Here is a 15,080-nt window from a genome sequence, read left to right as displayed (position 1 = left end):
AGAGAATACTGAAGCTGTAAGAGAGTTAGTCCCTCCTGAGCTCTAAAATCATTTCCACTGTGTCATATATTCAAGCCTTCGCTGTCCACGTACTTGGGAGAGTGTGGGCCTGATCAGCCTGAAATAACTAAGGGTTATTTAACCTGATATTCGATAATAGAAGTAACATTAAATATTTCTGCATATATAATTGTGTATAATCCAATAAGGTACTGGTAAAGAGAAATCTGAAAACCAATATCCCAAACTCTATAAACAGGTTAGAGCAAGTCTAAGCAGATGTATCGCCTGCTCTGCAGCAGAATTCATAGAATAAAAGGTGACAAAAAGGAGGTAGTCTTTTTTTTCTCTGGCCTGTCTACGGGAGTTGGAATATTGGTTTTCTCCTATATTTGGACATCTTTTTATACTTTAGGGGATTTCCAAGTTTCCCTGGGTTTCTACTTGATTGCAGGTGGTGGCACTTCTAAGCCTCTATAATGATGATGGAGCCAATCCTTATAATACATAGATATAGAGATACAGATATAGATAGATAGATAGATAGATAGATATTATTCTGCTTTATATATCTATTTCTTTATTAGGATTCTTCTTATATTAAAGATCCTTGTTTACTACAGACACTTTACATTTTCATAACATTTACCAGCATGCAAATTCTTCAATAAGTAATGTACATGTCCTTATCCACCTTTCGATCTATCTTTCTAGTATACATAGATATATTTTTAGATTTTCTTTGAGGGGAGCTGAAACAGCAGATCAGCTGTCACTTGCCAAGGCAGTCAGTTGTGTTTCTCTAGGTACCCTTGCATGGATTAAAAAGCACAATGGATATTGCAGAGACTTTCCGGCCCCACTAGGATGTGGACAGCAAATGTGTGGTCCTGACAACAGGAACTGTGTTATATTTCTGGATTAGATATTCGTTAAGGGAAAGTGGTGTATATGAGCTTTATACTCTGGATTTACACTAATGCTTTCCAGACCCATAGGAATCTTCTCTACTTGGTTTTCTCCACTAACCTTAAGAGACTTAAAACCAGCCCTGGGAATTCCAAGGGTGGTCTGGTATCTCATAGATGTGGCAACTTTGTCGTTTAAACTTTTAACTGACCTGCAGCAGAATGGCCTAACATAACCTGGGGACGTTACATGTGTTCACGTACTGTGAACACGGCTATGTAATTGAGAAAGATGACTATAGGCACATTGGAACAGACTTCACATGTCTGCCAAGCAAGCAGACTCAAGCCTAGAGGAAAATAATTGCATGTGTCCGCATCTCTGTTGTCTCATTGCCTTATAAAATTAAAGAAATGGCAGCTGACACACCCTGAAAGACTCCTTGGACAAATGACTAATTGAAACCAAGGAAAAGCACTTTGTGAATATGAATGGGTACTATATGAAATTTGCTATGACATGAACATACAGCTTAAGAGACTCAAATGCTTTCAGGATCCTTAATAGATTTGGGCAATGTCCATTTCCTTAATGAGATGAAGAGATGAATAAAGCTAGCCTTCAAGAAATCTAGTCTATGGCTGACTCAGGTACAGGAGTCATTCAGGTTGTTAGGATTCCCCCCCTTTTTTATGGGAAGGCCAGAGGTATCTAATTGGGTCAGGGCACGTGGCGTAAGTGCCTCTTTAGTGGAGTAACTGAGCCTGACCCAAAGGATTAATCCGAAACAGTATTGCCACACTAACAGGCTTGGTACTGATAGCTTTGTACTCTGTCTACCTTAAACCTCTGAATTCACCTTTATAAATAGTGACTCTGAATTCATGTAGGGGAGAAGACTGCTGACTCTCAACTAGAATGCTTTCAGCCTCTTGTCTACAGAAGTTAACTCATGTGACATTTGCGTATGCACATTTATCCTCCATAAATAAGGGCAGATTTGTTGGATGAAAAAATTCAAAGAAATTGCATTGCAGAATCTGTGATCTAAGGTGGTTTTGTAACATCCTAGCCCTTCATTATGTACTTGCATTTTGACAACATACTTTTATTAAATTGAATTTTTTTTCATCTGAAGGGTTGGAGGACAAAAAAGTGAGCAAAAATTGTGTTAAATTTTCTACAAAAAAAGGAAATTTTCTGAAAGTTAACCCAGCAATATAGAAAGACATTAGAAATATAATCTTCATTTTGTGAACTATAACTGAATAAAATGGACAAGTGGCTTTTTATTCTAATATTGTTCATAAGAAGAATGAGACATAAATATTAAAACCTACCTTTGTATGAGGATTAAGTGAGATAAATTTGGATTTCCATTTTGAACTTTCTGAGAGAAGTAATAGATAAGGGACTTTTAAAATATTAAATGGGTCTATCTAAATGTGCAGCTAAGTTATTTCCAAAGATATGGTGTGGTATTCACAAGATAAGAATGTATTTTAAATTGATCCTTGATCATCATTTCATCCCTTGAAAATTTCTCTGCTTAATTTTATCTGTGATAATAAATATAATTATATAAATTCCTCATTATAAAGCTGGTCTTTATTCTTTCTTGATATTCAATCTTTGTTAACTAACAATGGTGAAGCTACCCCTACAATTATTTATAAAATTTAGGAGATTCAGAACAAACAGAACATATAGGTCACATTGTCATCATTATTTTTTAGTCATCATTAGTTTTCTTAACTTTGAGATATAATTTCCCAGAATTAGTGTTTATCTCATAAATTGGGCCTCCATTTCAGCATATATTAGGTTTTATAATCTGATCTCTTTCCTTTTCTTTCTGATGCTCAGAGTTCTTAGCAAAGATGTTACTGGAAAATATATATTTTGCAATATAGCTTCTCATATTTAAAATAAAAATAATATTAAATTGGTAAGTCTAGAGTATTATTTCAGATTTTTAGAGATCTGGGGAGTGGGTATGTAGAAAAAATTACTTTCCATATTTTCTTATAAATAAATGACCACATATCAATGATCAATAAGAGATATTCTGTATGTAATTTGTATTTTTTAATTCATTGCCTGTGAAAGATGACCTTGTTGTTCCTGACATCTTTCAATTGAATGATTTTATAGAAACGTCCCTGTGTTTCTACTTTATTTTATCAATTACACATTGATTTAGCATTTCTCCCTCACATAGTAATCCTAACCATTTCTTTATTTTAAGTAATTGCCTGGCTTATGTCAAAGTATTTAGTTTGGTGGTTTTAATTGTTTCAAATAGAAAGACATTATGTTGTAGGATGATTTCTTTATATATTTCACAGAAACTCAAAATGTACTCTACCACTGTGTAAATCTTCCATGACTAGTCATGGACCCATTCCTAGTAGTCCCCTAGACTATTTAATGTATTTATCCTCTGTTTTGTAGTCTTCTGTAGAGCTATCATGTGTTTTCCATTCTATTCTTTTAAATAACTTTAAATTACTTGAATGCAAGGATCATATTTTATTCAGCTCTCTATCTAGCATCTAGCATTGTGAGTAGCCATAATTAACACAATGAATATATATCAATGTATAAGCAAATAAAGTTCATCTAATATTTCTTTATACGCAGTAAGTTTTATTATTGTTATCATTGGCTTTCACCAATCACATTTTATTATTCTCATTTTTGTTTCTAAATCACATCAACCAAAAAACCAAACTCATCTCTAGGCTAAATTCAAAGTTTACAGCCAGTATCACCATACAATGCCCTCTTTTAAAATTAAAAAAATATTAATTTCTATATATTTAAGAGCATCTTCTCAAAGAAATCTCTGAACTAATGATTGATTCATCATCATTATAAGATTGTCTTTAAGATATTGCTTAAATCCAGAAACTAACATAAAGTATACTGTACCCAGAACAATATAAGATCCTACCACAAAAAGCACATTAGAGTTTACTCACACCATTCTTTTCTTGAAAAGTGGTAATGAAACTCATTTACATTGACTGATATTTATGTCCTCAGGAAATATAGTTATAATATGAGTTTTATTCATTCCAAAGAGAAGAAATGGAATGCATTTGTATTTTCTGAGCTGAATTCATGTTTACAAGACTGAAATATCTGGAACCTGGTGGCTTAGTGGAGATATATTAATCTAAAAAAACTTTCCCATCTGAATTATTTACCATCAAAAATTGATTTCTGGTTTTCCCAAATCAGATTTAGTTCATAGGGTTTTTTTCTGCTCACTTGCTTAAGGATGCAGGCTCCATCCCAACATGTATGTAACAGCATAAATGCAAAAGTATCAACAAACTTAGTGGCAGGGCATCAGCTCTTACTTGCCTTGGAACAAAATTATGTTTTACTTTTGGCCCTTTGTCTTTAGCTAAAACTAGTCATAAAGACCTGAAACACTCCAGATTTGACAATCTCTATTAAGTTATCCTTCTTTTCACCCATATATAAATATACTCACTTTGATGCTGTATACGTAATAAACTGATCTCTTTTGAAAGCAGGCAATACACAGGAATCCAGTCTCTACTTCCAGTTCATAGGGCAAGGTCACTGGTTGTCAGTATTAATCTTGATATGTCAACTACATCAGATTAAGAAATGCCTAGAAGATTAGCACCTTGTTGGGTGTGTCTGAGTGGGTCATGCATGATTTTGGGTATTACAAATGGCTCCTTGCCTGTTTTTCTCTGGGGCTCTTTCCCTGCTCTAATCCCTAGCCTCCATGAAATAAGTAACTTTTTTCTGCCCTGCCTTTCTACCAAAATGTTCCTGACTGGGAGCTAGCCAGTTGTGAACTGAATCCATCCAAGTCATGAGCTAAATTAAAGATTATTTCCTTTTTTTTATAACTGTGGGTACTGTGTCCAGCAATGGGAAACAAACTAATACAGAGAACTCTCACCAGAGAAGTGTGATCATTGCTGGGACTATACATAGCCATGTGATTTAGAAACCTTTGGAATTGCTTTGGAGTAAAAATTTGAAAATGTTTCAAGTGGACTGGAGAAGCCTTGGAACACCACATTATGAGCAAATCCTGATAAGTGATTCTGGTGAAAGTTCATGTTGCCAGGAGGCTGACATGGATATGAACAATAAAAGCTATACTGAGGAGGTTTTAGTTTGAGAATAAAGGCTCTGCTCCATTGGCAATTAGAATAGAGAGCATGTATGTTTCCCTCTAGCAGAACATGGGTCTACATTTTGCTCATAACTGATACTTGCAAGAGACTGAGATTAAGTGTAGTGGACTGATTAATCTTATACAGGAAATTCCAAGGCAGCCCAACATTCAGGCCATGGCCTTGGTACTACTAACTGGTTTTAGCCAGATTTATACTGAGAAGGAATAAATTGAAAATTTTAAATTTGAGCTGAAATTTAGTTTATATTTAATTTAAATTTGAATCATGTGTAGACATGGGGCCAAAAAATGTATGGCAGGTAAATATTTTTACCATTAAATAGAAACCAAGTGCTTTCCACTGGAGTAAAAACAGAGATGCCTTGAGCCTAGCTCAAGATTCAGCAAGATCCCATAGCAGGCTCAAGGATTCAAAGCTGTTGACCTTTCTTTTGAGAAGAAAATCCTTATACCCCTGCTTAAGAAAGGCTACCTAGGAAATTGGGTCCCTGAGATTCCTTTCACTAGGGTCAGTCATTTGGGCAGAGTCCTCTGCAGTCATGCTCCAAGAGGTTCCATCTATAGCTCTGCTGACAGCAGACCTTGGGGACATCTACCAAATACTAATTTTGCTTGCCTGAAGGATGTAAGAATTGTAGGTCCATAGAGGCTTCCACCCAAATTTTAAAAGAAAGAATGGGAGACCAGGCCTTGAGAAGAGTATGTGGGAATGAATCCAAAGGTGCAGTTGAGACCCCAGGAAGTGGAGATACCAGAAATGTGGAACATTTGCCCAGGAAAGCTTCAGACTATGAGTAGAGTCAGCCCAAGAGAGGTCCTATGGATTACAACAGCAAGGCAATAGGTGTTAGCCCAACCAAGCCTTCCGGGATTTGCATTTTATAACTTTATGCCCCAGATGCCAGATATAAAGCTATAAGACTTAATGCTCGCTCTCCTTGGTTTTGGTCTTGTGTTGGTCCAATTATGTTCTATCCCCATTCTTCCCTTTTGAACTGGGAATGTGCATTCTGTGCCACTGTGCATTGGGATCATGTAATTTGACTTTTATTTTTGCAGAGATTCACAACTAGTAGTATTCCCTGAATCTCAGAAGAGACTTGGACTTGGACTTTTGAAAAACATTGGAACTATTATAATTTATATTATATCTCCAGTTCTACATAGGATAGTTGCAATTATGTTATGAGGAATATGAACTTGCTATTGTCTTTATTTGGAGGTTAAGTTTATTTCAAGGAGATGTCTATGGCCATGAAATTGACAAGGGATACATAGTGACCAGTAATCCTCATATGTCAACTTCAGTAGATTAAGAAATAGGGTAGGATGTTAGCACACTTTTGTTTGTACCTGGGTGGGTCATGAAAATGTGACCTTTATAATATATATGATCCATCACCAGTCCCACTCTGGTGCTGCTCCCCTGCTCTGCTCTCTGGCTGCCATGAACATTAATAATCAGCTTTGCTCTGCCACATTCTGTGCCATGATGTTGTAACCATGGATCCCACAGTCCATGTACTGAATGCCCCTAAACATAATCTGAATTAACCTTCTCCTTGTTTAATTTACTTTGTGTCAAGTATCCAACAACAGAAAATCTGACCAATAAACTTATTTCTTCATAGACATTAAAGTATCAGAAATAAAAATCCACTAGCAGACTTGCCATAAACTACCTTGAACAAATATGCTACATTATATACATTTTTAAATTATTTGGTGTGTTTTTGTTTCTGTTTTTGCTTTTGATTTTGTTTTCAGACAGGGTCTCACTATTCTACACTGGCTTTGAAGTCACTATGTAGCCCAGGCTGGCCTCAAACTTTCTGTCATCTTTTTGCCTCAGCCTCCTAAGTGCTAGGATGACAGATATGCACTACTATACCTCACCAATTTATGACAAAAACTTTGTGCTACGTGGTCAGTCAAATTTTAGTGCATCGCAATTCAATCATACATAGAGACTAATTAGTTCTCATAGAAAATGTCAACATTGTTACCTCATAATCTTGGAAAAACTAGATTTGGGAAGTCAAAATTTAACATTCATTGAGTTTAAAACTTTAGTTTGGCTGGGGATATAGCTCAGTAGCATAAGTGCCTGCCTGGCAAGCTCAAGGTCCTAAGTTCAGTTCCCCATAATAATAATAATAATAAAAAGAAAAACTTTAGCTTGCTTAACTCTTTTATTTATTTAATTGTTTTTAGTAAGAAGTAAATGTCCATGTTTATAGAGTAAGAAATGTTTTTATTAGACATGTAATGATCACTGCATCTTTTCATTCAAATATGGCTATTCAAATAACAAAAAGAAGCAGAATTAAACTTCATACCTTTTAAAGGAGAATTCTAAACTGACATTGTAAAAACTGGCCTGAAGGTAATTTCTTTTCCATCAGATCCTCATAGCGTCTGTGAAAATGAGACTCGCAAGATATGGCACCACATGAATATTTTAAGATGTATCTTCCCTGAGCTTTTTGAGGTTGAATCAACATGGTTAGTAATGAAATATTTCTAAGCTTATGTTTGACTATAACATAGATTCAAACCAGTTAGCAAAAATCAGCTACACAATAGTGGAATTCAACGAATGAGTGTTTTTAAGGTAATTTGACAAATTTTCATAAAAATAATATCTACCTAACAAATCTTTCACTCAAAACATTCCTTAGAATAATGTTTAAGCTTAAATAGTCAACCTGAATTTCCAGACCAATAGTTTTTCCTTTAAGGCATAAACTCCAGTTTAAACCTAAGAGTATCCAGTAGAAAAGCTGCTTAGTTCACTCTGATAATAGTAGGGACTTTTTCTTTTACTACGCATGAAAATTTGTGTTTTCTGTCTGCCTTTCTTCAGCCATTTGAAAAAGGAATTCTGTGAATTTTCATAATGATATAAAAATAAAGGCCCTATGTGAGAATAGCAAAAATTTCTCATATCTGTGGACCAGAATAGCCAGAAATGTGAGTCCATGTTCAATCAGCCAGAAAACAGAATGAAACAGTCAATTATTAATCAATTAAAATTAACAAAGAAATGAATGCATAAATATTTAGATATACAGATATAAGTACTTGGTCCTAAAATATTTTCTGCAACTGGGAACTGTAAGATCTATCATGGACATATGTAGGGAGATTGAATAAAATCTGAAACATTTATGATAAGCATGACTTTTCCCTATGACTTTTTCATTTGAAGTTTGATGACTATCATGGCTTATAATTTCCCATAAATCCACTTATACAGTCTTTGTTCATTGCATGAATACGTAGTGGTTTGAAGGAAGCAATGGTGAAGAAAATATGCCATCTTTTCCCTCATGGTGCTCACATCTAGTGGAAGTTCGTAAATGATGGTACTTGAGTCCCATAATTGGAAAAACCAAAAAAGTAAATAAGGAAAAGGATGCTGGGGGGCTGGGAATTTAGCTCAGCGGCAAAGCGCCTGCCTGGCAAGCGTAAGGTCGTGAGTTCGGTTCCCGGTACCGGAGAAAAACCAAAAAAAAAAAAAAAAGAAAAGGATGCTGTCAGACTCTTCTAGGAACTAAGACAAAGCCTGGAAAGGTCCTCGGGGAAGAAAACCATAGCAACTGGAGGAGATGTGTGTCAGCACATTTTACCAATTGCATAAAGAATACAGGAGAGATGGAAGGGCAGGTATGGGCAAATATTTAGATTATAAAGGACTATATAATTTAACCATGTTTAGAAATCTGAACTATGTTACGAGTGCAGTTAGCCAAAGTGAAGCTTAATAAAAAGTTACAAAAAGAAAATAATAAACACTCTAAACCAAAACTATCCAAAACCAAATAAACAAAATGTTCAGTGTCAACCACACCACTGTAATGACCTCTAATAAAGTAAAATGCTTATAAATTGCCACATAGGTGGGGCTTAATGTTAGTTCCATATGATCTATTACTCATCCCTACTCCAGAAAAGGGCATATTTCTACTACAGGGAAGAACAAATTGTAACTAACACAGCCTATTCTCTTTCAGTTTTGAGTCTCTTACAACATGCTCTACCATCTTAGCAGACAGACATTCTACCACTTTAGCAGAAGTGACACTTCTGGTATGATTGCTGGTATAGATAACAGCAGTAAGCTAGCCAACAGACCAAGGAGAATAAGTTTTGCTTTGTGGTTATTATGATATCAACTGTCTATCTGTGAAGGAAGCTTTCAAAATCAAAACAGCAGCTTTGCAAACTCTCAGCAAATTCTTTGCTGAAGTACTAAGTACAAAGAGCTCTGCTTTCCTTAGAAGATAAGGACTAAGAAGATATTATTCCTCATAAGTAATGAAAAAGGATGAATACCTCCCTTTACAATGCAAGTGTCACCCTTTCCAATGAAGCACCCTTGTCTCTATAGAAACCCACCCCTGAACAGACACATCTACTCCAGAGATGCTGCTACCACATAGAGCTAAATTTGATGTTTTTAGCCACTGCAAATTAAAATACCTCCATAACAACATTCAGCAACACTGTCGGATAATGTGCAGAACAAGGCAACTATACTTTGCCTCAGATGGTCGATGAGGCCATTTCAAATTTCAAGCATTATCTAGTAATATCCTTGCCCACATCTGACCACATTGTTATAATCATTATCCATAAAGAAAGTGAGGTGCATGTATGGGGAAATAGATTGAATTATTCCATTTGGTGGTAAAACACCATGTCTGTACCATTGCCATTTGTGCAAATGCTCATTTAGTGACAACACCCTAGACCTTCATGGCATGTGGTCTCTTAGTATGCATTTTAATTGAAACTCTTGGGAATGATACAATTACCACCTTAAATGAAGAGGGCCACTATCAAAGGCCACTATGGAAAACCACTATCAAGTATATATTTTAAAAAATGAAAACATACCAAAGGATCAGAGTGAAAATTGTTAGATGCTGCATAATGGAACTGTATTATGAACTTTAATGCTGGATTTATTTCAGATTTTCTATTGGGGGAACTTCTTTTTCTTTTGTAGACATGACCATTCACTGAGAAGGCTTAATTTTTCTTTAGGTGATAAAATTTGGGAAAGAGTCACTTTTAATAAGGTGGTTACACATAGCAAAGGGAATATGAAGTAGTGTACAAGTAGTTGCTCTGGCATAGTAGTCTCTTCTTTTATGCCTGGCAAATTGGCAAGCATGGTTAAAACTTTAGTGCAACACCTTCCCTGTGATAAGGCCTCTGACTACCTCACAAGATACTGTCTGTCCAAGTACAGTCTCTGTCGTACATAGGTGAAATTATGTGTTTCATACCAAAGAATTGGAAATAGCAAAACTGTGCATGTTATTCTTAGACATGATGAATTGAGAAGACATAATTGTTGTCTTCCATAGCTTCCCAGGCAGTCCAAATAACCCCTGAGATTTGATTTACTGGTCTTCATGGTTCCAGCAGTCAACATTTCTCTCCCATGTAAGCAACAAAACAAACATTCACTGAGTATAATGTTTCTTTTTTAATTTGAGCCTGTAATAATAATTTGTCATAATTATCTTGAGGAGGTGTCTTCTGTTCTGGGTGGGAGGTTGCTGAAAGCACCAGTAGGGTCCCTTCTGCCGGGTCCATGTTGCATGGAATGGAATGTGAATAAAGAAAATGGCTATCATCCAAAATCTGCTATTAAGTGTAAGTAGATTTCACTGAAGTAGGTCTCTGTAAACAGAAACTTGATTTCCTATCTGTACTTCCACCCCCATCCCCTTGACACACCCATAATGGTTTCCAATAGCAGAAATCCGGGAGATTCAGTAATCTTGTTTGTTTGATGACTAAACATCCTTTTATGCCTGGAGGTTCACTTCTAACAGTCAAACAAACTGAATTACTGGCTAATGTCAAAACCAGAGCGCTCTCTGGACTTTAAAGAGTGGCCCAAATTACCTATATTTCCAGCCTGATTATTGTCTCCCTGGAGGAAAAATCATTTTGTGTCAGTTCACTTGATTATGACAGACTTTGGGGGATATAATTGACCAACAGGGCACTGAAATTGAAATTCATGCTGTGATTCTTGGGAAGTTCAACTGGAGGCAAGATCTGTAAGATGTTCCTCACATCCCAAATGCTAATGCTTTGATCTCACTTGATTTGCATTTAAAGTAAGTAAAACTGACCAAAGATATCTAGAGAAAAAAGGACTTACATCTAATTTTATTTTTTTATCTAAGAGGAATTAGCTTTTAGGGAAAATAATTACATGTTTTCTGTGTACTTTGCTCATAATATATCTAGAGTTTACAGTTGCCAACATAATATTATTTCATGAACTCTCCCTCATACTAATGAAAGTCTTCTCTGTGGTGAGAATGTAAAGAAAAAGGAAAGGAAAAACCTCCTTTTGGGGAACCTGATGTGGCAGGGAGGTCTGACACTGGGGGTCCTGTTGCTCTGAACTACCTCTTCCTAGGAAGGAGTACTAGCCTCAGTGATCAGCTATGCATCCAGTAGATGAAAACAAAAATGTGAACTAGAAGCAAAGAATAGAGCAGGAAAGGGAGCTAAGAACAGATGGTTTCTGTGTCATAGTAAAGTTTCAAACTGTTATAATCCCACATACATTTAGTATGCAGTTTCACACTGTGATCTGTGATGTATGAAATGGCATTACTAAACAGCCCTCCACATCCCTGAAGTGTTCTCCACATTCCTAAAAATGTAGTGTCAACTAATTTTTAAGCAAGGAAGATCATAGAGATGAGGATTGTGACATCATAACAGAATAGGAAGGCCAATATTTAAGATAAAATTTTATTTTTATGTGCCTTTTGAGTCCCATTTTGTGCAGAGCTACTGAAGGTGGAGGTCAATCACACATGTGGATCTAAAGCAAAGCCAGCCTCAAGAACATAGTGTGCCTGGGGAAGGTCACATGAATAAGTTGCTCTAAAACACTGGGTACCCAAGGCAAGCCATGTGGATTAGCTATTAGGTGGAGGGGTTTTATGTGAGTATATAAAAAATGTGCTATAAACGTTGAGACCCTCCCTCCTTCTCCTCCTTCTCCTCCTCCTCCTCTTTTCCTTTTTCTTCCTTACTTTTTCTCCCAACAAGAGAGAGGCCTCCATCTGGCCTCAGTTTCCTGTAATCTGATTCTTGTCCTTTTTTCTCCATCCTCTCACGGTCTTCACACTGATAACTTTGAAAGCTGTCTGGGATATGGCATTTGGTGCCTGAACAGGGACTCAGAGAAAGAGGAAGTGCATCTAAGAGCAGGTAAGAGGCCACCACTAGGTTTGCACACACAAGAAGAGAAAAATATACTCCAGAGAAGCCAAAGAGCAAATAAGTCTGAGAGAAGCCAAAGAATGAAATAGCCTCACTACAGGCAAAGAGCAAACTGGGCTCACTAGGGCTTAAGAGAAAAACAGACTCACTAGGGCTAAAGAAAAAATGGACTCCCCAGAGCCAAAGAAAATAACAGGTGAACTAGGGCCAAAGAGAGAAACAGGGTCATTAGGGCCACAAAGAAAAATGGGTTCACTAGAACCAAAAGAGCATAACAGACTCACAAAAAAGGGAGAGAGGTGTGTTGATTTTATCTTTTGTAAAACATGGAGCAAACTGGCTTATTAGGGCAAGAGTCTCAAACAGAAATGCTTGTTGTATTATTGATTCCTGTATTTACTTTTTTGTTGTGGACCTGATTTAAGGAGAGTCTTGATGACTGTATGCTTGTTTAGATGATCACAGAGGATTTGGATTGGAGCACTATTTTAAAATTAAGTCTCTAGCAGAAAAAAAGATGGCAAAACTACAGCCCCACACCCCCACAGAGCTTAAACCTTCTAACTGCTCAATCAGATAAGGAAGGAGCTGGGATGGACAAAAACAAAACAGCTAAAGCATGTTTAAATCTGAGGGATTCTTTACTGTGGAAGGGAAATTGTTTTGACTTATGCATTTATCAAACTGCTCACACAGCCAGCTCAGCACAGCACTTGCCACAAGAGGGAGGGGTGATGGCTAAGCAGAAAGACGGCCTCTTGCTCAGGTTCCAGGCAGACTCAGCTGGGATAACCCAGCTGCCCCTCTGCCCACCCACCAGCCACATCCATAAGGCCTTCTACTCTGCACTTGGCTTGGAGCCATGGGAGCCACACCAGCCCAAATTGGACAAGAGAAAAGCCAGGGTAGAAATGGCGGCTGTGTTCGCAGAAGGAATGACTGAGGCATCCTCAGGGAGAGGGGTGCTGGTGAAGCCAACCAGGAGATGGAGCTAATCCTTGCAGCGAGGTAGGCATTGACCCCCTCATGGTCGCTGCTACCAAAACAACGGCGCTGAATGGAGAGGCCAAGGGGAGACAATTCTCCCCTCAGGCTGCTGAGCCACTGCTGCAGCCATTGACTCACCTATAGCCCCACCCTGAGGCAACAGGATAGGAGCAACAGGCAGAGGCAGAAGCAGTGAGTGGGAGTCCGAGGAGTCCAAATACAGGGTACAAGTTTTTCTTCTGCACAAAAGACTGAATCGCAGCTTGTTATACTGGCCTTACAAGATCATTCATCCACTCCAATTAATCTCTTTTCAGACAGAGCCTATGTTTGCAGTGCAGTGTGCCACACTGAAAGTGCCATCATTCATACTAGCTGGGAAGATCTTTCTCATTTACTTTACACTTTCTACTTTGCATTTGGTTATGCTATGTCCCCTGTTTTACATCAGCCCTCACTGCGGGGGTTAATCCTTGAGGGTTTTCCCCCAGTCATCTCAGGCAAATGAATGTCACTCACATTCCTTAGTTTGGCTCTCTACACTGGGTCCACATTTCAATAAATACTTCTTCAGGATTTAAATATATTATAATTTAACTTGGCCAAATGCAACTGAGTACACAGTAGTTTCATAAATGAATTGTCTTATGTTTATTTGTTTGTTTGTCTGTCTATCCAAACTATTTATCAGCTATTTTTGAGCGCAACAATTTTTTTTCTTTTTTCTTCTTTTCTTTCCTTTCCTTTTGCATTTTTAGATTTTTGTAGCATTTGTCTGCTGTGCTTCCACCTGAGTTGCCAGCTGGTCAAAATGATACTAAAATTGATTGTGTAAATGTAGTATATATTATTGTTAGAGTATTATGATTTGAAAATCTCTCATTGTTCAAAAATAACATGGTAAATGTTGCAATTGAGTTTTCATAAGTCATCAAAAAATTATTAAGCTAATTAAACAAAAATTCCTTGGGGTTTGGAGAGATCACTGGATAGGACTCCAACTGAAGAATAAGGAAGCAGCTGCCTGGATAATTATCGAGTCCTTCTTCATTAATGCAAAACCCCAACAGTCATCTCCCAGCCTTGTGGGGACACCTCCAGTAAATTGCTCATCAGCAAAAAGTTAAATTTTCTAAAAATAATGTAATGAGGTTGTTCATGGTATATAGCTAAATTAAAAAGCAAAAGTTTTTCACATGGGTATGAGAATTCATTGTTAATCTCATGCTGTATTAAATTTATTCATGCCTTCCAAGTGTACTTGTCTTCTAAAATGTAAAACTGGGATTGTTTCTGGTAATAGAACTTTTCTTTCAGATTCAGACATTTGCCCTTCTTTTGTTGTTCAATTAATTGTGATAGGAGTTTCATGTCACACCAACATAAGGTCACCAGTTAATAGTAAAAATAAGAAAATCTTATGTGATGTGTATGCTATATATGAGCTGCTATACTTGGACATGCCTGGACATGAAGTGGTCCAGACAATCTCACAAATTTCTTCAGTGACTTCCTGTTACAGATCAATTAGGTGAAATTTCTTATGTATTAGATACAGATGATTGATTAAAAGAGCCATACTATGTCAAAATGGAAATTTAAGTATGATCAATCACAAAAACATCATCATGATTGTCATGCTACATATTATGTATGGTTTTGTTTTTAAATATTATTTGTAAAATTATATAATGACTGTTAGCATTCTACAAGGATTTGACTA

This window comes from Chinchilla lanigera, unplaced genomic scaffold, assembly GCF_000276665.1.
Source record: "Chinchilla lanigera isolate Chin_1 unplaced genomic scaffold, ChiLan1.0 scaffold00082, whole genome shotgun sequence".
NCBI lineage: Eukaryota > Metazoa > Chordata > Mammalia > Rodentia > Chinchillidae > Chinchilla > Chinchilla lanigera.
The sequence above is the reverse complement of the archived record's forward strand: the minus strand, read 5'-3'. Positions refer to the sequence as shown.